Source organism: Haliotis rufescens, unplaced genomic scaffold, assembly GCF_023055435.1.
Source record: "Haliotis rufescens isolate VD_foot unplaced genomic scaffold, xgHalRufe1.0.p SCAF_7, whole genome shotgun sequence".
Taxonomy (NCBI): Eukaryota; Metazoa; Mollusca; class Gastropoda; order Lepetellida; family Haliotidae; genus Haliotis; species Haliotis rufescens.
The window spans coordinates 29,920,509-29,947,671 of NW_025964361.1; the positions used below are offsets into that span (position 1 = coordinate 29,920,509).

At 41.8% G+C, this 27,163-nt stretch overlaps 1 protein-coding gene across 8 annotated transcripts in view; it reads right to left on the reverse strand.

The window, feature by feature from the left end:
- Window positions 1-27,163, reverse strand: part of LOC124148126 (teneurin-m-like) — a 393,541-nt gene that overhangs the window by 271,456 nt on the left and 94,922 nt on the right. The gene's annotated exons all lie outside the window — the stretch shown is intronic.

Sequence of the window (27,163 nt, forward strand, 5' to 3'; positions counted from 1 at the left end):
CAGCTGTAACAGTCTGGGCACGTGCACGTCCATACAATTAAACCATTGTTGAGAGTATAATGTCACAATAAATAAGCCACTGTCACTTAGAATCCTGGCATTTATCCTCAAAGTTTTCAAAGGTTTGTGATTCTTCACAAGATCAAATGAGATGGTACTTCAGTCTTATCTGACAATCTAAGTTAACCTCTGTATATAGCACTATTATCAGTCATCTGCTATGATCATATTTCACCCAATAAAAAACTTATCCCCCACACACAATAGCAAAGGCCCTTCACTAAAAAATGAGAACTTTGTAATTAGATATTGTAATTCATATTTAAAATGTCACAAACATTAGCATTGGTAAATAAGTAACTTTCCTGTCTCAAAAGGTCAAAAAGCAAAATAGACCATAAATTTGAAAATGTCAAGTAGTGATGGGCAGATTAGCAAAAACAAATTTAGTAAAAATAGTATCATTACTTATTAAAGTAGATACTATCTCTTACCACTCAGACACAGACACAATGACATTTTCTTTCATTTGCTTAAACTCTTCATTATTCAGTGGGAGGAAAGATAAACACCAAGGCAACTCGAGGCTGATCACTGGTCAAGGGTGAGTTGTCCTTGAGTGGGACATTACGTCACGGAGGCCATAAGCATGTCTACCTTATGTCAGAGAAGTCGTAAGCATGTCTGTATTATATCACAGGGGTCCTATGAGTGCTGTAGTAATAACAGCTTGGGATGTACAAATGAGTGGCCGGTCAACATGGAAACAAATCCAATTATCTCCCCTTAATCCCCACTTTCAATATTTCTCAGCAGGTTCAAATAATGTCCCACTGGTCCAACGGATAGTAAACTTTAAATGTTTCATAATTCAGGCTAACATCAAAGTAGGCCCCTAATTTCAGTCGGTTTGGAAAAGGTTAATTGAATACATACAAGAGTTTGGCCAATTTGATTCAAACACTGCAGCAAATTGTGGTTGTTCATATTATCACTTCAAAATGTATTACCCAAATACCACGAGGGGCTTCATTATGGCAAGGTCAGCTGAGTCAAAGAAATGGCAAAAAAATGGAATTAAGCTCAAGTTTCAGAAACATCAAAACTCATGCAACGAATTCACCATAGATCGGACAACTAAAACTCCAAGCTTATAAACTGCATGTATTTTGTGCACCTCACTTACATGTGTTTTACAGCTATTGAATTCCAACTGGGCTCTTGCCAAATTGTAATTCTTTCAGGCTGTTCCGTTAACAGAAGCACATAAAACATTATTTGTGAACATTCAGGTGTCATCATGTTGACTACAGTGGTGTCAGATTGAAGAAACCCACCAGCTTGGAATCGTCCTCATCCTGGTTCTTTCAGTCATATCCTCCATAGTGATGGATAGCTTCTTACTAAGGGCTTGGGTCCTGCCCCACACTGAAGCATGTATGGTGTCTCCTTGTGCAGGTGACTGTTCATCCAGCCATGAATAGGTCTTCAGTAGGAAGATCTGGTAATAAATGTTAACCTTCTAGCGACTCACAAGGAAGATCTGGTAATAAATGTTAACCTTCTAGAGACTCACACGGAAGATCTGGTAATAAAGGTTAACCTTCTAGCGACTCACAAGGAAGATCTGGTAATAAATGTTAACCTTCTAGCGACTGAAGGAAGATCTGGTAATAAATGTTAATCTTCTAGCAACTCACATGGAAGATCTGGTAATAAATGTTAACCTTCTAGAGACTCACACGGAAGATCTGGTAATAAATGTTAATCTTCTAGCGACTCACATGGAAGATCTGGTAATAAATGTTAACCTTCTAGCGACTCACATGGAAGATCTGGTAATAAATGTTAACCTTCTAGCGACTCACATGGAAGATCTGGTAATAAATGTTAACCTTCTAGCGACTCACAAGGAAGATCTGGTAATAAATGTTAACCTTCTAGCGACTCACACGGAAGATCTGGTAATAAATGTTTATCTTCTAGAGACTCACATGGAAGATCTGGTAATAAATGTTAACCTTCTAGCGATTCACAAGGAAGATCTGGTAATAAATGTTAACCTTCTAGCAACTCACATGGAAGATCTGGTAATAAATGTTAACCTTCTAGCGACTCACACGGAAGATCTGGTAATAAATGTTAACCTTCTAGCGACTCACACGGAAGATCTGGCAATAAATGTTAACCTTCTAGAGATTCACACGGAAGATCTGGTAATAAATGTTAACCTTCTAGCGACTCACATGGAAGATCTGGTAATAAATGTTAATCTTCTAGCGACTCACATGGAAGATCTGGTAATAAATGTTAACCTTCTAGCGACTCACACGGAAGATCTGGTAATAAATGTTAATCTTCTAGCGACTCACATGGAAGATCTGGTAATAAATGTTAACCTTCTAGCGACTCACATGGAAGATCTGGTAATAAATGTTAACCTTCTAGTGACTCACACGGAAGATCTGGTAATAAATGTTAACCTTCTAGCGACTCACATGGAAGATCTGGTAATAAATGTTAACCTTCTAGCGACTCACACGGAAGATCTGGTAATAAATGTTAATCTTCTAGCGACTCACACAGAAGATCTGGCAATAAATGTTAACCTTCTAGAGATTCACACGGAAGATCTGGTAATAAATGTTAACCTTCTAGCGACTCACATGGAAGATCTGGTAATAAATGTTAATCTTCTAGCAACTCACATGGAAGATCTGGTAATAAATGTTAACCTTCTAGCGACTCACACGGAAGATCTGGCAATAAATGTTAACCTTCTAGAGACTCACATGGAAGATCTGGTAATAAATGTTAACCTTCTAGCGACTCACATGGAAGATCTGGTAATAAATGTTAATCTTCTAGCGACTCACATGGAAGATCTGGTAATAAATGTTAACCTTCTAGCGATTCACAAGGAAGATCTGGTAATAAATGTTAATCTTCTAGAGACTCACATGGAAGATCTGGTAATAAATGTTAACCTTCTAGCGACTCACATGGAAGATCTGGTAATAAATGTTAACCTTCTAGCGACTCACATGGAAGATCTGGTAATAAATGTTAACCTTCTAGCGACTCACACGGAAGATCTGGTAATAAATGTTAACCTTCTAGCGACTCACATGGAAGATCTGGTAATAAATGTTAACCTTCTAGCGACTCACATGGAAGATCTGGTAATAAATGTTAACCTTCTAGCGACTCACATGGAAGATCTGGTAATAAATGTTAACCTTCTAGAGACTCACACGGAAGATCTGGTAATAAATGTTAACCTTCTAGCGATTCACAAGGAAGATCTGGTAATAAATGTTAATCTTCTAGAGACTCACACGGAAGATCTGGTAATAAATGTTAACCTTCTAGCGACTCACATGGAAGATCTGGTAATAAATGTTAACCTTCTAGAGACTCACACGGAAGATCTGGTAATAAATGTTAACCTTCTAGCGATTCACAAGGAAGATCTGGTAATAAATGTTAATCTTCTAGAGACTCACATGGAAGATCTGGTAATAAATGTTAACCTTCTAGCGACTCACATGGAAGATCTGGTAATAAATGTTAACCTTCTAGCGACTCACATGGAAGATCTGGTAATAAATGTTAACCTTCTAGCGACTCACATGGAAGATCTGGTAATAAATGTTAACCTTCTAGAGACTCACATGGAAGATCTGGTAATAAATGTTAACCTTCTAGCAATTCACAAGGAAGATCTGGTAATAAATGTTAATCTTCTAGCGACTCACACGGAAGATCTGGTAATAAATGTTAATCTTCTAGAGACTCACACGGAAGATCTGGTAATAAATGTTAACCTTCTAGCGATTCACAAGGAAGATCTGGTAATAAATGTTAACCTTCTGACTCACAAGGAAGATCTGGTAATAAATGTTAATCTTCTAGAGACTCACATGGAAGATCTGGTAATAAATGTTAACCTTCTAGAGACTCACACGGAAGATCTGGTAATAAATGTTAACCTTCTAGCGACTCACATGGAAGATCTGGTAATAAATGTTAACCTTCTAGCAACTCACATGGAAGATCTGGTAATAAATGTTAACCTTCTAGCGACTCACATGGAAGATCTGGTAATAAATGTTAACCTTCTAGCGACTCACAAGCAGCTTGTGTTTCATACTCCAAGAGAGCTGCAAATGCACTTATCCATTAACTGGAGTAGCAGTAGTCGTAGTTCACCAGTGTAGATTACAGTTTGGACCAGAGAAACCAGAGGTTGACAGAAAATGTAACAAAATGAAACCTTGTTTTTTTTCCATGACAAGTGAACACCTCACCCAATACACCAGCTACCTTCAAGTCTTCATAGTGGAGCCTAATACAGCAGAGTGAGTGAGTGAGGTTTTACCCCGCTTTTAGCAATATTCCAGCAATATCACGGCGGGGACACCACAACTGGGCTTCACACATTGTACCCATATCGGGAATCGAACCCTGGTCTTCGGCGTGACGAGCGAATGCTTTAACCACGAGGCTACCCGACCGCCCCTAATACAGCAGAACCATGGCTGTCAGTGATAGAGTGAGTGAGTGTGTTTTGAACACTTAGTGAGGGAGATCAGTTTACCATGCACTGTTGTACCTCAACTCTTCTCTGCAGGTAGCAGTGATATACTGGAAAACCTTCTCATCAAGGTATACCTCACTATAAGTGAGACCAGGGCAATCATCCCATCAATGTGTCAAGTCGATAGAAAAAGAAAATCTGACATGATTATTCCTCGATGCAGGGTGAAAAGAAATGATAAAAAAAAGTTGAAATAGTTCCCTCTGAAAATGTCTGTTCACCACTTTTGTTACTTATCCTAACGATTCCAGCACATGTTCTCAATTCTTCTGTTCACGGTAAATGCGTTTTACAAAGCATTTCAATTTCATATTCAAGTTCCAGCAAGAACAGCAAAGCCCATCAATTAGTGTAATGCAATTTCATGCAGACTGAGGAAATGTAAATTGAGTCCAACTTCTGAACAATTTCACAGATTTTCTAAAACATTTCTTCCCAATAACTATCAAAGATGGTTCCTCAAATGGAAAAACATCTCCAGGTTATCTTTCGTTATCGCCACACACACACAAAAACAAGAAACTGACAGGAAACTCTGAAATAAACCATGATTCAAAAATCATCCAAATTTGAAAGAAAAAGCTATAGTGGAGGTAACAATTCCCTCCTTCCCTCAAGCATTGTCAATGAAAACGATATTACAATGATCTTATTAGGCTTGCTAATTAACTGATAGCAAACTCTTTTACACTCCCATCTAACAATGGAATCCCTCATTCCACAATTATCTTGATTAAAGCAACACTTTAGCAACAAAATACCCCAAAACTTAACATCTGCACAAGGAATTCCTCTCAAGTGCGGAGAGTCAAGATTTGTCATCATGGTGATGCACTAGACTGCTGACCAAACCAGAGACCTCCCTCAAACACAGAGCAATTAGCATAGAGTTCTGTCTCACCGAAACAAGATATTGTTAGCTTCTCTGGGGCCATTGCTCTTCAACAGCAAGGCAAAACAATCCAATATTGCTTTTAGCCCAAACCTGACAACTCGGAGCGGGGTCAAAAGCGGGAGCTTCTCACTTCATTTCCTCTCTAACTGGGCCCGCAATTATCACAAGCAACGCTGGGGTAGCCAAGAGTCAAACTTTTCCTTTTAACCATTTATCCCCTCTAGACACATTTTTTCCTGCCTGTAACGATGTTACCCTAAAAACAGCTCCTCCTACATCTGTAATTATTTCCACACGGAGGAGAGTGGTCCGTCTTCCTGTGTATGACTCCGCTACCCTTGACCACATCCATTGTTACCCATGTCAGACATGGTGCCAAGTTTCTCTCCCGCAGGCATGGTTCACACTCTTCCAGTAATGACAATGACAATGACGATGATGACAATGACTGACAATGACGATGATGATGATGACAATGAGAATGATGATGATCATCATCATGAAGATGATGACAATAACAATGGTGACGATGACATTGGTGACGATGGTGATGATGACGACGATGATGATGATAATGCTGACAATGCTACTGCTGAAGATTGATAAAAACAATACAAGTGGTAGCTATGATTATAATAACCATCAAAGATTTATAAAACAAAATAATTTTAACACTACCATAATTATCATAACAGACACAATTGCCATAATGAAGACGATAATCATAAAAAACATGCTACTATCAATGATAACAATACACATAATCATCATCGGCATTATACATTCATGTCCAGTTTAACACTTGTCCTTTGTGTGTCCTTGATATGTTGTAAACTCTCAGTAACACCATGTGCACTTTTTCTCCTTCTTATTCTTTACAAACTGAACAAAAACCATGGGGAACATGACTATTTTGGGATATTTACAAAGTTCTGGGTGTGCAACAAACTGTCTCCCACACCCTGACATCACCTCCCCCTCCCACTATAGCACCCCCACCCCCCACCTCCGATAAAGATGACTAATCAATAATTCACTGCTACTAATTAGCTTTTACAACAAATATTTATTTCTAACCCTCTTATTTATCAAGAGGTCATTGATGAAACTCCTCCAAGTGCCCAACAGTGACAGTGTGACAAACAAGACCCCACATGTATTGAAATAGGTTAAATTTAGCCCTGATATCAATCCAAGCCTTTGTGACATGCTGAGCAATAGCTATTATCTAAATTGATCATCAGTTGTACACAAATGCCAAATCAAACAAGTATTCAATAAATGACAATATTTCACAAATTTGAGTGATCAATCTAATTGAACTTCTTGTGACCTCTGTCACACCTTCCTCTTTATCAATAAACAATATTTCAAAGTGAGTGAGTGAGTGCCGCACTTCAGCATAATGAGTGAAAAGCCAAAAGTAATGCAGGTCACATATTATTATTACTGTTATTATTTTGTTGTTGTTTAATGCCACACTGAGCAATAATCCAGCCATGGGATGGTGACCTGTAAATAATCAAGTCAGGACCAGACAATCAAGTGATTATTATTTTGAGCAACGTTCAGCACAGTCAAGGAATAATGACACGCCATTTTGTTGCCTCTAAGACAATCATGTACATGTGTTTCTGGGGACCTGGTCTAACCAGGAATCCCTGCCTGGTTGTTGATCAAGTACTGCAGGACTTTAACAGACACAAAATAGTACCTGGGGGATGCAACAATGCATGACAGTTTGAATAATTAATAATAGTAGTTTGCATTTTATCATCCAAAACTGGCTCCCACAGGAGATATCGCTTGGATGAGATCAAGCGATATCTACACTGTAGATATCGCTGCAGAAATTACATCACAATGCTTTGCAGACCATTGTGACGTCACTGGTTACCATGACGTCACAATCAAATGACATCACTAATGGCTCTGCTACTGAAGCTGTTTGCAGTACTTTTTACACTGAAGACACTGCTAATTACTGTCTACAAATTGAAAACGTTAAAAGAATGATGTTGGATGATAAATAAAATCTCACCCTCGTGTCTTTTGATATCAAATATATCAACACTCGTTGATAAAAGTGGCAAAAATCCTCGGCAAGCCTCGGAATTTTTCCACTTTTATCAACTCGTGTTGATATATTTGATATCAAACGACACTCGGGTGAGATTCTCTATTTACACATAACAGAAATATCTAATCTGGCAAAAAGATAACACACAAAGTTCAGGGTGTCAATGGTTGATTTTCTTCAATCTAACATTACAATTTCAATCCATAACAGCATGTGAAATGATATGTCATACGATGTTTGAAATCACGCTTGGCGTGCCACCCATACGTTCATGCAATGGACCCCCAAAATGACTGTTCTAGTGACAGTCACCATTGTGTCCAACCAATCCACAGCTCTGATGCATTTACTTTTCAAGTGTCTCTGTAATAACAATAATGGCAAATTCCAATCCAATTCCATAAAGACTTCCTGAAACTAATCACAAGCAGCATGAACACAATTGTACTAAAGTCAAACCAGATATCTGTCAATATAAGCCCGTTCATACAGCTCTGTACACTAGGGCATACAACCAATATCAAGTAGACAGGGGGATATTAAACACAACTACAAAGTGGAATAAATTCATCATCACTACCCATTATGAATAAATGAGAAAATGCACTTATATGATACCACGCACTGCAGCATCAGTCTACTACATTTAATTCAAAAAGTGGCAGCATTCTAAAAGCCATCCAGCAAAATATCCTCAATTTGCAATTCTATAGCCGATGAAAAAATAAAATTATTCTCGCGCGATCAGAAGTCATCCATCTTGTATACACTCGCCAACATTTCACTAAGAACGCCTCTCATCAGTGACTCTTCGTGACATAATCCCCTAATTGGCTGGCAATTATCTCCCCTTGATGCATATATGCCTCATTTTCCAGATCAATATCGGCCTCGGCTAGGGGCATAGGTAAGGAAGAAAGGCATCTCTCAACTTGGTAGACGGCGACTCTATTGATTGGGGACATTTTCTTCTCAGGAGACAGCTTTCTGACCATTCGGGTGGAATTCAGGTGAATAATTCACACGCCTTAAATTAGGCAATATTGGTTTAATCAAAGACCCGACACAGGGCAGACAATGCAGTAAATCATCCCAGAAGCAGTGGCCTACCCACCTTTGTTCCAAGCTTCTGATGCCAATATCATCTTGTCGATTTCACGTTGATTTCTGCCGCGAGATGGTGACATGATTATGGCACAGACTGATGCAACGTATTAAAGTTTGAGCAGTCGGACGGCGGGTGGTAAAGTGTCCATTTCAATTAATTTCAACTCCGTGAATTATCAATGCAGTATGGGACAGAACTTACTCATGGCTGAATATTGCCGAACCTGGTCACGCTAAACTATACCGACAAACTGGAACTGAACAAGTCCTGAACTTAACTTTCCAAAAGCGACATGAGATCATTAATAACTTCCAGCAAAATTAAAACACAGTTTGTTTATATCCTTATTAATCCCTACAGCTACTGGAGCAGAACAGGTCCTGATATCCATAACAACCAGTCATGTTTTATTCATTTAAAGCCGAGCGTCAGGCAAGATAAAAACAAGTCCCATCTCTTAACATCTTTTGGTATGACATGGCCAGGTTGAAACCTCAACATTCAGCCCTTGGGACAGATGCTTGATCAATTAGACCAGGGAGGCGTTTGACTGATCATACGTCATTTTTACCTCCCTGTGCACTTGTGTGGCTTGCAGCGCAAAACAACATTCAGTCACATACTCAGGGAATGAATGAGGGCTTACACTGGTTTGAGTCTCAACGTTGAGAACCAAACCTTCATGTTGATGAAAGTGAACACCCTAACCACAAGGCTACCCCACCTCACGCTGACACCAATCTCAAGTAAAGTGTACTGACATTCCTCTTCTAGCATCTGGCACAACTGTTGTTTCCAGCAAGCGCCAAACACAACAAGCGCGCTGTTCTCCGCTAAATGGTTTCAACTGCCATAACATGCACCATAAGAGGGGAGAGTGTGGCCAGGTATATACCCACAACAGTGAATGAGAGAGATACCAGTGGGATTTGAAACCATCAAGCTGTCCGTCATAATCAAAGAAACTTGGTCCAATTGGCAATACCAGCAAGTCAAAGTAAGTTATTCAAAACCAGCTTTTTCTGCTGACTCAATGTGTCAGTTTCCCCCTGTGCACTGGCTACAGAATCTAGACCTGGACAGACAACAGGCATGGTTTGTTGTTTGTTTAACAATTGTCCAGCCATAAGACAGTGGCCTCTAAACAATCGACCCAGGACCAGACAATCCCTGATCAATGCTGTGAGCAAAGATCCATGCCATGTGGGCCGGGACTCAAACCTGGGCCTTCAGATTGACGAGTGGACGCTTTAACCAGCAGCCTCAGGAAACTTTGATCAAGTGACGTCTCAAATGTATAAAATGCAACCAACGTACCATAGATTTTTGGCATGAAGACAAAGTTTTTATGTCTGATAAATCTGATAGATGCCAAACCTATTACTTGTCTGAAACCTATACCAAGATCTGTACTTACTGGCCCAAATGTTAAGTCCTGTTTGGCACCAAAATCTTACATTCATCTCAACCCACCTTGATTAACAGACCATACATCACTTGCTACAAACATGAAAACCATGTCACTTAACACATTTATCTCTTAAGCTGGCTTGTCAGAAAATACTTACCAATTTGAATTCTGCGGTCAAAATTTTAATTAATCTTGGTGCATTAACCAGTTAAACTGATTCAAGTTTTTAAGAGCATTGCAGTCATTTTCATACAAACACTAGATCTATTAAAACAGAAACATAAGTTTACATTTCCCATTGGTAAAGACTTAAAAACACTGAAAAAACATTCACATAATGTTAACTTGTCAACAAACCAACAAAACATCACTTCAAAAACTTATGGACCATTTCAAGATACAAACAAACAAAGTAGCTTTCAAGTACTTGAATAATCCAATCTCGCCATGGTCCACTGTGTGTATCCAATCTGACAAGTCATAAACTGACACCTTTAACTCTGCTACGCACTGGATCTATTAGAGTCCTTCTCCTCACAATACTGCATATGTGCCCATAGTAAACACTCGCTAATTGCTGTCAACCAAGCAATCATCGTAATTAATTTGATGCAGGAGATAAAACCATCTGTTCATTAATCATTCTCATAACAAAGGGCGTCCTTGTCAGGTAGGACGTGGAAGAAAGAACATGGATAGTTACACCAAGACGGATGAAGCTTAAATTGCATCGCTGAAAAGAAAACGAGAAGATGAGCCTCAGGTATCTTCTAGCGAGCAGCTTGATCTCACAATCAATATTCATTGTCATTCGAGAAGTCTTGTTAGTTTAAGATAATGAGTTAAAACAGTCCAAACTTTCACATGGACAGGTGAATTTGAAAGAGATGTTCGAGGAAGAATTGAATTATGTTACCATGGTGATTGCAGTTGTGATGGTAATGGTGGAGTGTTTATAAAAAACCAACATCCGCATGGCAGCTCACCTGGATTACTGCATGAATAAATAAAATATGAACCCGTCATCAATTTGCTAAATATGCACTTAGACAACATGGCAAAGTGTTGAATGACATATATATGTTTGGTTGTTTGACAATATTCCAGCTGTATGATGGCGGGCTGTAAAGAAATTCTGGATCAGTCAATCCAGGGATTGACATTATGAGCCTTTTCCATGTCGTCAGAGTATGAAGATACACAAGTCACAGAGGATGACCATCTGATCCATTATTTGCGAGGGGGCACGGGTGGCCCAGTCGTCTAAGGCGCTGTGATTCGCTGTGCAGAGTTGCGTCCACGCCAGAAACCTATGATTGTGGGTTCGAATCCCGGTTCGCCCCGATTATGTTTCTAGGTTTGTCAGCACCATACCCGTGCTCGTGGGTTTCACCGAAGTGGTAAACGTCTGACACCTGTATCATATCTCACTCACTCACTCATTATTTGCGATATGATATATGAATAGTGAATTTGTGAGTATGGTTTTATGCCACTTTTAGCAATATTGCAGCAATATCATGGCGGGGGACACCAGAAATGGGCTTCACACATTGTACACATGTCGGGAATCGAACCCGGGTCTTCGGCATGACGAGCGAACGCTTTAACCACTAGGCTACTCGATCACCCCTGATATATTAATAAGTGATGTCAAAGGATATATTTAAAGCAAGCCCAAAGTGCTGTAATTCCTAGACGTTGACCAGTTTGGTGAAACCGGCAAGGACTGCTATCATGAGACCAAGGATGGAGGCAGGTGTGTGGAAATATCACGTTTGTGAACTTGTCCATGTACAAGTTAACAGAAAAAAATCACTTGTCTGAAGACACAGTCCAGATTTAGAGACCAAATATGTCTGGCAATCTGAAATAACGAGCCGGGCATTGATTTTCCACCTCTTGGAGAGAATCTTGGATTTGAACCCATAAAGAGAGGACCCTGACATGGCTACGAGGCTGTACTACCTGTGCCCCTGATATGATGGGGAGAAATTGGGTTTAATGTTGCCTTCAGGATTATGTCCCTCATATTGCAATTTATGCCACTTTTACAGTGCTAGCCCACTGAGAAACCATGCTGCAACTTAACATAGATACCCACTCAAACATAGCATATATTGACTCCAAGCCAACCAGTCCTTGTTTTATCTTCAAAATGCCAAGCTCCAGCCATGGTAATAAAAAGTGCCATCTATTAATGTTTTGTGGTATAACAGGGACATGGAATCGAACCACCAACCTTCGCTCTCTGTTAAATCCACTAGACCACAGAGATGGTCAAATGATATGATACATGATTCAAGAAAACAAATCAGCTTATCAATTATTAATAAAATAACTATTCACCATCAAAAGATGACAGTTCAAATTTGAATGTGTTCCTGGAAAGTGAATATTTGAAACTGTTACAAATACTCATGTTCCTTCAACAGTGAACCCAACATGAAAATAGGAAGCACAAAATAGTAATTCCTTTTATCTATTTTTCATGGCCCACTTGTACCACTACATTCCAGAACATTCCAGAACATATCAGAACACACCGTAACACACTGGAACATGAACATTTCAACCTGACAGGCCCACCATGCAACTGACAACTACACTTGTTCATGAACCAAAAAGTTACATTATCTCATCGAAAGCCTCCCCAAAAACGGAACCAATCCATCCAAATTAAAATGACTGCCATGTAAGAAAGCTAACAAGTTCAATGATGAATAAAAAAGTCACCAAGTTAAAATTTAATGAAAACCCTGACTAATTTCCCAGTCTGAAATCCCTTCCCATAATACCGAGGCTAGCGAAACATGCTCACGATGAAATATTCAGCGCTGCCAACACGGAAGGGTGAGGACATGCTACGCTGCATTCTGATTACAGCGGTGGGATCCCCCACACCAATGCCCAGCTAATTACTCACATCGCAATCACTCGGAGAGTTCAGTTTCTTTGTGAAGATATGCTACCTGAAACTGGAACACATGGACACCAGAGCAACACCAGTAATTAGTCACTTGCTCAAAGTCCTGGGAGTTTGTACTTCCCTTCGTGCAGTAACTTTGACTTTACATAATGAAGGAATGGTGAGGCTCACCAGAGCATTAATGTTCCATGTATACTCAAAGACAGGAGTAACTGGCATCTTGTTCATGACGTGTGAGTTTTTTTAGAAGCACGTGACTCAAAATCTGCTTTGTCTTTGAAGATTTAGAGTACAATGGCGTACACCACTCAAACAAAGTTTGTAACTATCATTATAGGAACAAATCGGGTGGTCCTTAACTTCTTTTGAGTAGTACATATTTGGGGTGGAGATGCTTGAAGACTGTTTAAAAAAACATAAAAATTTAAACAAATTCAAAATTCACATTATGCCAAGCAATATTTGTGTTCTTCATCGTAAGAAGTCATTCCCTGAATACAAGAGAAAGGGGAGATAATCAGACTATACCAGGGGTTCGGAAACCGTCATATGCGCCGGACATGTCCGATTGGGAATCTCAAATGTCCGTTTTAAAATATTGCTTACCGGACATTTTAAAAAGTATTGTCCGGACATTCTTAAATTTTGACCGGACATGATCAACAGTTAGGACTGAGCAGTTTCTGTCTGCAGTTGCAACACAATGAAGATTAACTACACTGACAAGCTTTGTTTGTTTTGATTGCTGTAAATACATCGTACCTACATGATAGTCCAATCGGTCAATCACTGTAATAGGCAATAAACTGAGTTGACACTGATTAATCGAGGATTAATTACTGAGAACATCTTGTTAATTTGAGTGAAAGGTGTTTACAACTGTACATTAATACCTTGCATCATCAATGTACCTCATTATCCTCACAATGCTACGATACGTAACCTCAGACAAGAAGCGAAAGCGTGACGACAGCCAGTCGACCGATGCAGATCAGTCGAGCGGATCTGCCAAACCCTCAAAGTCTGGACGATCATTTTGTAAGTCGTGGCTAACGGCTTTCACTTGGTTGACATACAATGAGGATTTGCAGATTTTATTTTTTTCAGTAGCTAGTCGTATATTGAATCTTGATTGACCGCCATTTTGCTTTCTCGGACGATCGATATTCAATTTTTTTATGGTCAATAATTAAGTACAGATGAAAAAAGTATTCAAATAACTATTGCTATCAACGATATTTTAGTATTTGTGATTAAATTATCTGACTTGTTTTTAAAAAAATCTTTAGTTTAAAAAAACAACTTTTCCCGTGAGGTCACGTGATAACCAAATATGGGATAATAGTCTCGATCCAAATGTTACAACGCGTACACTTGAGCAGACTCATGAATATAACTCATGAATATTAATTAGACCGTTCACTACGTTAATAGATCGTTATTATAACAGAAACAAACGTATGTTTACCATGTAAATCTAAAATGACATTATTTGTTATTAATTGTCCGGTGAATTAAATAATTTAAATTGAAACAATTCATAATTCATCATGTTATGAATACGTAAACTTGTAATGTGTGTGAAAAGTCGTACTAAAATACGCTATTTGAAGGGGGCGTGGCCTAAATGCAAATGTCCGATTGGGATTTTAAATTTTCCGGACCCCTGGACTATACATCCATGAAATTATCATTAAGTACAGACTTGGAGCAAGGCTAGGCTAGAAATAACAAGCCAGTCGGTTCATTCACCATTTGGAGCAACATTCAGCCAAATCAGGAAAAGAGACACCAAAACTGGCTCAAAACACTGTGCATAAGAGTCAAACTCAGACAGCTTGTGATGGGCTGACACACATTTTCCTTTCCGAAGCCAGGTGCTTTATGACAAACTTCACAACTGTTATCAAAGGCTGTGGTTCCAATCAACTGGATGCCACAAATCTGGACACCACAGTAATATATGGCCGAGATCATGTTCATAGAGAAATTATTTCCGTACATTGCAACAATCTCTGGTGACAATGTTTCCAACCAGAACTACCATCGAGGGGATAGGGAACAAGTCACTGATTACATTCATACCAAGGACAAGCTGCAAGTTTATGAAAACTGTGTTGGATTGCTGTCTGGGGAGTCTTTCTCAACCCGATATCATTTGATTCCGTTGCCATGGGAATAATGTACAAAATCAGATAATCTGTTATGTTTTGACACACTACCAGATTACCAATTCTCAGAGGTCTTGTAAATTTACTCCAAATCCCCCAAAGACAGTTTGTAGGAGGGTGTCAAGGACTTCATCCTGACCACAAGAAGATATCTTCCATAAAACACAGCACAGCAGATTAATTCTTCCACAAAGATAAATCACAGTTGTAGGATGTCAAACAACAATAACGGAATCTATTAAACACACCACATGCTACCTTATCTCTTGATAGTAAACCCAGCTATTCAGAGGATACCATTGTATCTTTAACCCATGAAAGGCCAATGAAAAGCTGACACAGAGGCTCCCAAAGTCAATGAAGAGCCATAAAACTACCTCGGTGATAAAGCCCAGAGCAGAGGATATGTCAGGGGTGGCCGGGGTGACATGGTCATCAATATTATTCTTCAAAGGAAATGGTGTACTAATCCTTTGAGCTTTGTTTATGATGTGGAATTTATGTGGGGCAGGATACTGAAGTGTGTGAGGGTAAACTTTAGTCGCGACAGAGACCATCTGGCAGCGTGATGTCTCAGGCAGGGGGAGGGATGTGGTGTGGTGGCTGTGCTGGGCTGAGAGACAGGGAACTACTCGTCCTGCACCATGACAGTTGAAGTTTTATGAAACCAATCTGGTTTTTTTATATATCTAACATAAGCAAGTCAAACCAGCTCTATTCCACAGTACCACAAGTATTATGAAATCAGTTTCAGTGATGGGATAGGATAGGATAGGATAAATGGGATTCAACGTCGCATTCAAGATTGCGCACTTATATAACGATGTGTGTGTGTGTGTGTGTGTGTGTGTGTGTGTGTGTGTGTGTGTGTGTGTGTGTGTGTGTGTGTGTGTGTGTGTGTGTGTGTGTGTGTGCGTGTATGTTTGTCTTCTTGAACTAGTCCAGACTGATGCCGATTTATAGTGCGAGCCCACTAAGATGCCGCAGTTTAACATGAATACCCCACTCAGATACAGTATACTGACTCCAAGCCGACCAGTCCTTGTTTTAGCCCCTTAATGCCATGCGCTGTGCAGGGTAACAACAAGTACCATCTTTTAACGTCTTTTGGTATGACACGTCCGGTAACGTTTAAGGTATTTTAGTTTGTCATAAATCTCAACAGCATTTTCATTCCTTAGAGAGAACATATGGTAGTCAAGGGAACTATGTATGAGAAGGGTGTGTTTTAGGAGGAAGGGGACTGAGAGAAGATGTTCGAGGGAATACATTTGGGGTCAGTGGGACATACTGAGTGGGTGGCTCTGAAACCCTGGGGATCTTCTCTAGCCTGGTTTCAAGGGTAATCCTGTACCATGACGGTGGAAAAGTCACATTTAATTTGATCAAAACCAATCTAGGTCATAAAAAAAAGATAAGTCTAACAAGCTGTATTCCAAAGCTTTAGGAAAAAATCAAATAAGAAAAACTGCTTTTTTCCCATGAGAGAATTGTATTGTGTAATGAAAGATTCATAAACTATATGTCAGTTTATTGGGATGGAATATAGACTAGATGGATTGCCCAGATATGGGTTCAGGAAAGACAGGGGAATAGAAGCATGATTTATTGAACAACAGTACAGTGCACGATAGTTTAGTATAAGGTCATTTCTTTTCAGATAATAACTTGCTTGAAAAAACGACATGAAGATTCAGTACATGAGAAGCTGGAATAGTTGTGAGAGTTGATGGGCAGCTGGGAGGAGATAAGGATTCTGTTTGATGAAGACCTCCCGTGTCAGGATGTGGGGAAAGTTAATTCAACTTCTTTGTGGGATAGCACCGAGTACATTAAAAGTTTGGAGGTTAAAGAAGAAAGGGATGAACGGGATAAGCCAGCAGAGCATGACACGTAGGTGGCGGCTGCATGGAGACAGAAGACCATTCAGCATGACAGAAGGCTGGATCAGCTTGTAGTGGATGGTGAGGTGAGGTGAAATTGGGTTTAACGTCGCGTCCAAGATTATTGCACTTATATAGCGACGTGCATGCACATGTATGTGTGTGTGTGGCTGCTTGTACTAGTCCGGACTGATGCCGATTTATAGTACTAGCTCACTGAGATACCATGCCGCAGTTTAACATGAATACCCCACTCAGACACAGTATACTGACTCCGAGCCGACCAGTCCTTGTTTTAGCCCCTTAATGCCGAGCGCCAGACAGGGTAACAACAAGTACCATCTTTTAACGTCTTTTGGTATGACGCGGCCGGGGATCGAACCCCGGACCTTCCGCTCTCCGGGCGGACGCTCTACCACAAGATCACGGAGGCGGCACTGTAGTTGATGGTGTAGAGCGGATAATGTAGAGCGGATGGTGTAGAGCTCATGGTGTAGAGCGGAGGTGTAGAGCGGAGGTGTAGAGTGGATGGTGTAGAGAGGGAGGTGTAGAGTGGATGGTGTAGAGTGGATGGTGTAGAGTGGATGGTGTAGAGCGGATGGTGTAGAGTGGATGGTGTAGAGTGGATGGTGTAGGGTGGATGGTGTAGAGCGGATTGTGTAGAGTGGATGGTGTAGAGTGGAGGTGTAGAGTGGTGGTGTAGAATGGAGGTGTAGAGCGGAGGTGTAGAGCGGATGGTGTAGAGCGGATGGTGTAGAGTGGAGGTGTAGAGCGGATGGTGTAGAGTGGAGGTGTAGAGCGGATGGTGTAGAGTGGAGGTGTAGAGCGGATGGTGTAGAGTGAATGGTGTAGAGCGGATGGTGTAGAGTGGATGGTGTAGAGTGGAGGTGGAGACTGGATGGTGTAGAGTGGATGTGTAGACTGGATGGTGTAGAGTGGATGGTGTAGAGTATAGAGTGGATGGTGTAGAGAGGATGGTGTAAAGTATAGAGTGGATGGTGTAGAGTGGATGGTGTAGAGTATAGAGTGGATGGTGTAGAGTGGATGGTGTAAAGTGCATGGTGTAGAGCAGATGGTGTAGAGTGAATGGTGTAGAGCGGATGGTGTAGAGTGGATGGTGTAGAGCGGATGGTGTAGAGTGGATGGTGTAGAGTGGATGGTGTAGAGTGGATGGTGTAGAGTGGAGGTGTAGAGTGTAGAGTGGATGGTGTAGAGTGGATGGTGTAGAGTGGATGGCGTAGAGCTGAGGTGTAGAGTGTAGAGCGGATGGTGTAGAGTGGATGGTGTAGAGTGGATGGTGTAGAGTGGAGGTGTAGAGTGTAGAGTGTAGAGTGGATGGTGTAGAGTGGATGGTGTAAAGTGGATGGTGTAGAGCGGATGGTGTAGAGCGGATGGTGTAGAGCGGATGGTGTAGAGCGGATGGTGTAGAGTGGATGGTGTAGAGTGGATGGTGTAGAGCAGATGGTGTAGAGTGGATGGTGTAGAGTGGATGGTGTAAAGTGAATGGTGTAGAGCAGATGGTGTAGAGCGGATGGTGTAGAGTGGATGGTGTAAAGTGGATGGTGTAGAGCAGATGGTGTAGAGCTGATGGTGTAGAGTGAATGGTGTAGAGCAGATGGTGTAGAGCGGATGGTGTAGAGTGGATGGTGTAGAGTGTAGAGTGGATGGTGTAGAGTGGATGGTGTAAAGTGAATGGTGTAGAGCGGATGGTGTAGAGCGGATGGTGTAGAGTGGAGGTGTAGAGTGTAGAGTGGATGGTGTAGAGTGTAGAGTGGATGGTGTAGAGTGGATGGTGTAAAGTGGATGGTGTAGAGTGGATGGTGTAGAGTGTAGAGTGAATGGTGTAGAGTGGATGGTGTAGAGTGGATGGTGTAGACTGTAGAGTGGATGATGTAGAGTGGATGGTGTAGAGCGGATGGTGTAGAGTGTAGAGTGAATGGTGTAGAGTGGATGGTGTAGAGTGTAAAGTGAATGGTGTAGAGCGGATGGTGTAGAGCGGATGGTGTAGAGTGGACGGTGTAGAGTGGATGGTGTAAAGTGGATGGTGTAGAGCGGATGGTGTAGAGTGAATGGTGTAGAGTGGATGGTGTAGAGCGGATGGTGTAGAGCGGATGGTGTAGAGTGGATGGTGTAGAGTGGATGGTGTAAAGTGAATGGTGTAGAGCGGATGGTGTAGAGTGGATGGTGTAGAGCGGATGGTGTAGAGCGGATGGTGTAGAGTGAATGGTGTAGAGTGGATGGTGTAGAGCGGATGGTGTAGAGTGGATGGTGTAGAGTGGATGGTGTAGGGTGGATGGTGTAGAGCGGATGGTGTAGAGCGGATGGTGTAGAGTGGAGGTGTAGAGCGGATGGTGTAGAGCGGATGGTGTAGAGTGGAGGTGTAGAGCGGATGGTGTAGAGTGAAGGTGTAGAGTGTAGAGTGGATGGTGTAGAGTGGATGGTGTAGAGTGGATGGTGTAAAGTGAATGGTGTAGAGCGGATGGTGTAGAGTGGATGGTGTAGAGTGGAGGTGGAGACTGGATGGTGTAGAGTGGATGTGTAGACTGGATGGTGTAGAGTGGATGGTGTAGAGTATAGAGTGGATGGTGTAGAGAGGATGGTGTAAAGTATAGAGTGGATGGTGTAGAGTGGATGGTGTAGAGTATAGAGTGGATGGTGTAGAGAGGATGGTGTAAAGTGCATGGTGTAGAGCAGATGGTGTAGAGTGAATGGTGTAGAGCGGATGGTGTAGAGTGGATGGTGTAGAGCGGATGGTGTAGAGTGGATGGTGTAGAGTGGATGGTGTAGAGTGGATGGTGTAGAGTGGAGGTGTAGAGTGTAGAGTGGATGGTGTAGAGTGGATGGTGTAGAGTGGATGGTGTAGAGCTGAGGTGTAGAGTGTAGAGCGGATGGTGTAGAGTGGATGGTGTAGAGTGGATGGTGTAGAGTGGAGGTGTAGAGTGTAGAGTGGATGGTGTAGAGTGGATGGTGTAAAGTGGATGGTGTAGAGCGGATGGTGTAGAGCGGATGGTGTAGAGCGGATGGTGTAGAGTGGATGGTGTAGAGTGGATGGTGTAGAGCAGATGGTGTAGAGTGGATGGTGTAGAGTGGATGGTGTAAAGTGAATGGTGTAGAGCAGATGGTGTAGAGCGGATGGTGTAGAGTGGATGGTGTAAAGTGGATGGTGTAGAGCAGATGGTGTAGAGCTGATGGTGTAGAGTGAATGGTGTAGAGCAGATGGTGTAGAGCGGATGGTGTAGAGTGGATGGTGTAGAGTGTAGAGTGGATGGTGTAGAGTGGATGGTGTAAAGTGAATGGTGTAGAGCGGATGGTGTAGAGCGGATGGTGTAGAGTGGAGGTGTAGAGTGTAGAGTGGATGGTGTAGAGTGTAGAGTGGATGGTGTAGAGTGGATGGTGTAAAGTGGATGGTGTAGAGTGGATGGTGTAGAGCGTAGAGTGAATGGTGTAGAGTGGATGGTGTAGAGTGGATGGTGTAGACTGTAGAGTGGATGATGTAGAGTGGATGGTGTAGAGCGGATGGTGTAGAGTGTAGAGTGAATGGTGTAGAGTGGATGGTGTAGAGTGTAAAGTGAATGGTGTAGAGCGGATGGTGTAGAGCGGATGGTGTAGAGTGGATGGTGTAGGTGAGGTGAGGTGAAATTGGGTTTAACGTCGCGTCCAAGATTATTGCACTTATATAGCGACGTGCATGCACGTGTATGTGTGTGTGTGGCTGCTTGTACTAGTCCGGACTGATGCCGATTTATAGTGCTAGCTCACTGAGATACCATGCCGCAGTTTAACATGAATACCTCACTCAGACACAGTATACTGACTCCGAGCCGACCAGTCCTTGTTTTAGCCCCTTAATGCCGAGCGCCAGACAGGGTAACAACAAGTACAATCTTTTAACGTCTTTTTGTATGACGCGGCCCGGGATCGAACCCCGGACCTTCCGCTCTCCGGGCGGACGCTCTACCACAAGACCACGGAGGCGGTCAGTGGATGGTGTAGAGTGGATGGTGTAAAGTGGATGGTGTAGAGCGGATGGTGTAGAGTGAATGGTGTAGAGTGGATGGTGTAGAGCGGATGGTGTAGAGCGGATGGTGTAGAGTGGATGGTGTAGGGTGGATGGTGTAGAGTGGATGGTGTAAAGTGAATGGTGTAGAGCGGATGGTGTAGAGTGGATGGTGTAGAGCGGATGGTGTAGAGCGGATGGTGTAGAGTGAATGGTGTAGAGCGGATGGTGTAGAGTGGAGGTGTAGAGTGTAGAGTGGATGGTGTAGAGTGGATGGTGTAAAGTGGATGGTGTAGAGCGGATGGTGTAGAGTGGATGGTGTAGAGCGGATGGTGTAGAGTGGATGGTGTAGAGTGGATGGTGTAGAGTGGATGGTGTAGAGTGAATGGTGTAGAGTGGATGGTGTAAAGTGAATGGTGTAGAGTGAGTGAGTGAGTGAGGTTTTACGCCGCTTTTAGCAATATTCCAGCAATATCACGGCGGGGGACACCAGAAATGGGCTTCACACATTGTACCCATGTCGGGAATTGAACCCGGGTCTTCAGCGTGACGAGCTAACGCTTTAACCACTAGGCTACCCGACCGCCCGAATGGTGTAGAGTGGATGGTGTAGGGAGGATGGTGTAGAGTGGATGGTGTAAAGTGAATGGTGTAGAGTGGATGGTGTAGAGTGGATGGTGTAGAGTGGATGGTGTAGAGCCGATGGTGTTGAGCGGATGGTGTAGAGTGGATAGTGTAGAGTGGATGGTGTAGAGTAGAATTGATGGTGTAGAGTGGAGGTGTAGAGTGGAGGTGTAGAGTGGATGGTGTAGAGTGGATGGTGTAGAGTGGATGGTGTAGAGTAGAGTGGATGGTGTAGAGTGGAGGTGTAGACTGGATGGTTTAGAGTGGAGGGTGTAGACTGGATGGTGTAGAGTGGATGGTGTAGAGTGGATGGTGTATAGTGGACTTAATGACTTAACTTTCAAACAGGAACCTGGGCAGAATTGACAAGAAAGGAACATTTCCCCAAAATGCTGAGTGAGTATGGAAGCTGAACCCACAGTTCTTCAAGTATATCTCAAGACTAACGTTTAGTTAGTCTCTGAAAATATATAGTTTTGATAGATACAAACAAATACATTTCAACTGTAAAGGAGCCCCAATGAGATGGGAGATTCAGATCCTAAAACTGTGGAAAATCTAGACTTGCTTCATTTAGGGTTGTAGCAATACAGTAAGGATTGGGCAGACGGGAAAATAATATGACAGAATTGCAGACCCCATGAGGGTACACAAACAAGAGCTTAGACTTACACAAATCACTAGGGCAATAATTATTAGTTTCAATCATAAGTTCTACATTATGTAAATAAAATGAACAAGTTGTCTCTATAAGAAACTGGAGTTCTTACTGTCCACATATCTAAGCCTGCCTATAAGAAGATAGAATTACTACACATCCATGGACTGGCACTGTTCACCTTCAGTACTATTGTCTTGACCAGGTGGAGCTACTTGTCCTTCATCTTACCTCTCACGTAGGCTGCCACAGGTGCTGTAAGTCATCCACAACTTACGTCTCCAGCCAACTGATACACCCGACTGTCTGGAGGGCTGGCTGTCAGCAGTCCGGCTGGACAGTCACCAGGCCCTGGAGGATGGAGCAGGTGAGGCTGGTGGACTAATGATAGGACACCCAGCAAATTATACGCTAGCTTTAAACGGGCTTAGATGACTGGAGTCAGTGTTAATGGCTTGATGACAGGGCTTAGTCCACAATGCTCCAACTAATAACCAGGAAATGAAAATACAAACAAATGTCCTGCTGCCTCATGTTCAACATGGCTGAGGTGGAGATTCACTGTGGGTGGGAGGTGGAGATTCACTGTGGGTGGGAGGGGGGCGACAACTGTACCATGGTACTTGGGATGCGTGGTTCTTTTACAGCAGGTTGGTAGAACTCTTCCTTTGATTAACATGGCTGTGTAGGGAGGTGGAGATTCTCTGTGAGAAGGGGGGTGCTGACTGTACCATTGTACTTGGGCTGTGAGGTGCCTTGTACTTTAGGTGGGGTAGGGAAAGTGTGGGGTAGAACTCTTCATTTGATTAACATGGCTGTGTAGGGAGGTGGAGATTCTCTGTGAGGAGAGAGATGACGACTGTACCATTGTACTTGGGCTGTGAGGTGCCTTGTACTCTAGGTGGGGTAGGGAAAGTGTGAGGTAGAACTCTTCATTTGATTAACATGGCTGTGTAGGGAGGTGGAAATTCTCTGTGAGAAGGTGGGGGGGGTGCTGACTGTACCATTGTACTTGGTGAGTTTGTTTTAAAGCCACTTTTAGCAATATTCCAGCAATAGCACGGCAGGAGGACACAAGAAATGAGACTTCACATTTTGTACCCATGTCAGGAATCAAACCCCGGTCTTCGGCGTGATGAGCAAACGCCTTAACCACTAGGCTACTTGACCGCCCCCCCCATTGTACTTGGGCTGTATGGGGCTTGTACTTCAGGTGGGGTAGCACTCTTACTCTGGTTAACATGGCTGAATAGGGAGGTGAAGATTACACAATTTTAACTTGCATTGTTCAAAGCGTTCATACTCCAGTAAACCACCACGATGTGAAATTCATTTCTTTAATAAACAATATGTGTGTAAACATATCAGCATGTACACATAGTAACTCAATACGCTTATTAAGTATTCACCTGGTGAATAGACAAGGAGCAGACTTGAAACGTCCTTAACAAACAATAAAGAAGCTGCTATTCATAAGAGTTTCATGTCTTCATGTTCTTTCAACTTCAAAATGACCAGTGTACGCCTTATTTCACAAGTTTTATTCAGTTCCAATTTGTTGCAAAACTGAAGCATTTAGAATTGGTTCAGACTTATAGGCTACTTGTCTATAGACTACAATCACTGGACTTTTACTTGTCCTCAGCACAATTTAGTAGTCTCGGGCTAGTAGACTTGCGTGAATTCTGAAGGCTGCTGTGTGTCTTCACATAGCGAAGTAATAACCATTGGTCCAACTGGTCCAAACTCCATTGCTTAAAGGTGGCTGTGGTGTAGATGTTAAATGTTTATTATATAATATTATTAATATAGCTCCAAATGAAGTAAGTCTAGATTTTCCAGAGTTTCAACTCCCATTTCAGTGGGGCTCCTTTTCATTTTACATGTTGTCCCTTCTTTTGTGTAAAAATTGTATGTTTTCCGAGACCAAGCGTTAGTCTACCCTACAGGGCACCAGTAACACTGGAGGTGGCAACAGTGATAAGGACGACACAGAACATCATGATAATAATAGGTTGAGAACATCACAACGGGAGTCACCATAACAATCTAGCTTTGTACAGCCAAGGAAGGGAGGACTGAGACATCACTGTCACCAGCAGTGACAGACCAGTCAAAGACCAACACCATGTGAGGAGGGAGGACAAGAGAAGATCCAGCCCTCAGCATCATCGTTCACAGAACAAAATAGCACAAAGAGAAGAGGGAGGGCAAGAGAAGAGCAAGACATGACCAGGGGAAGTGGCTGTCACTGTGGGGGTCCTGTCGAGTGGCGTGGCAATGACAATTAAGGTTTCAGTCAAGGAGACTTGGAAGAGGGGAATTAAGGGAGGTTAATTAGAGGCCAGGTAAACTGGGGAGGAGGACAGGTGAGTTCAGGTTTAAATATAATAACACAGGTGAGATTCAACAAAACCAGGAGGCAGCCATTACAACTCATCACCTCATCAATAATTACCCTCCACTCCTGTTTCAAGTGTTCAGCATCCTTGAAAAAAATCCCCAGCATCATAAGCATTCACAAACCCAAGGATAAAAGGACAGAATGAAAATGCAAAGAAAATATAATGCGTAATGTTGTCAAGCAAATTCTTACCCAAAGACAAATTGTGCTGCTATAATTTTTTACAAGTTTCAAGTGAGATCCTATTGTGTCCAAAATAATCTGTTTATTTCAGTGTAAAAACATCATCTCAAGTTTGGTGAAAATTCAGCATCTATTCAAAATGGTGATTTCATTATATTCCCTGATGCAAACGCATGACTCTAATAACAGACTTAAATTCTCTGTCAAAAAGCAGGCTAATCTCATCTACTTCTTCTGCATCACTACAATAGCATTAACACTTTGTAAACTTTTCTCAGTCAACTGTTTCCCAAGAGAATGTCAAAGCATCTGAAAAATGAGGAAAAAGTCGAAAAAGCAGAGACTGACCAGACCCAATGTCTCCTTGCGGTCCATAAAATCATATCTACATTCTAGATGCACAGAAGGTCAGCCAATAACTTCAGCATTTCATGAAAGTCAAATATTTCCCGACAGCTCCCAGCAACTCATGCTGTTAGAGCATCCCGGGAGGTTCGGTCCTGGGAATAACTGCACATAACACAACTTCCCGGATTCATGTAATGTTGGAGTGTCATGCAATACTCTGCTGAAGCAAGATAGGGGTCGTGGACATGTTCAAATAAGTTCATCTGTATACATTACGGTATAACATTTTGAGATTGGTGTTGGACTGTCGAAGTATTTCAGTTTCTTTTTGTGCTGAGTGAGTATGATTTTGAGCTGCGTTTATCAATATTCCAGCAATATCACGGCAGGGGGACACAAGAAATGGGCTTCACACATTGTACCCATGTGGGGAATCAAACACGGGCCTTCAGCATGACGAGCTAACGCTTTAACCACTAGGCTACCCCACCACCCTCTTTTTTTACTGACACTGACAGCGTAGAACTGATCTTGAATGGTGTCAATTGTTTGTGACAATGTCTTACCATCAATTTTTGAGTGAGTGAGTGAATGATTGAGTCATAATCTCACTCATTCACCTAAGAAAATAGTCTTTTCAATTCCAGGTTTATCCATTTTTTTGTCATTCCTGATTGTCAGATCAGGGGGAGGGGTGGGTGTGAATTGTGGTTTGGAGTAAAATGAAGAAATAAAATCGGAAATTCATTTCAGGTTCTCAGAATTTAAAGTGTTCCTGATGGGGCCTAAAACAACACCCACTCATTAGTCCTGTGGTGAGAGTGTTGTTTGACAACATATAACCACTTCCAACTCCTTCAAATTAGAGGTACTGACTGCCAACAACTACTTGCCACTAGAAAAACCCATCCCAATCCTTCAAAAAGCAACTGAACGTCAGAGAAACAAATAATTCAATACAGCATATGGTGGCCACATTGTCTAAACCTTCTTCTTCTCTAACCTCGAACTGTCAGCCCAATCATTCCCTGTAATCACATAAATGATCACAAAATTTAGGACCCTGCCATCTCCACAAAAACTGAATAATCCCAATAACTTTTTGTCTTGATATTTGGCTTCAGCTGACCATAAAATGGGAAGATAATAATCCCAAACTGACACAAATTGCTGCTAATTCTTCTCCAGTCATCGATGAAAATTTAAAATCTCTGTCAAAAATCCTGAAACTGTATCTATGAAGTGGATCTCCTGAGGGGTAAAACTGGGCCTTGTTTGGTGATGTCATCTCAATTAGGATCGTTATCAAACCACAAGTGGTTCCAAGGTCAACTCTTCAAGGACACAGATGAGACAAGACGTGAATAGCTGACCAAGAGGTTATGTATTATTAACCAAGCGCTGGCGATAACGACCACGATGATGTTATTGATTATGCAAGATCGTTTCCCCAAATAAAAAGATATGAAGCGTTCTAGTTGGATGAAAAAGCATGAAATTTGACCTATTTTGCTGGAAATGACATGCCGGTGGGTTGACTAGACAGAGATAATGGCAGCTGTCCAGATTCATTAAAACCTTGCAAGATTTTGGAATTGTCAGCACAAAGATGATTAAAACAAATTTGAGTAATGACAAAAAGAGAAAAACACACAAAAATGAAGGATTTCAAGGTCTCTGAGCCATAATGTGGTATAGATTACCCTTTTGGAATGTGTACCAGTTTAAACTTTGATATTCATGCAGACGTATTGCTGCTACAGGGTTCAATGATTCCAATGTCAAATGAACAAGGAAGGACGTTCATAGGAGTGCACAGCAATGTTGAAACAAAATCACAAGCCTACAAGTAACACCATGTTATCAGCTTCC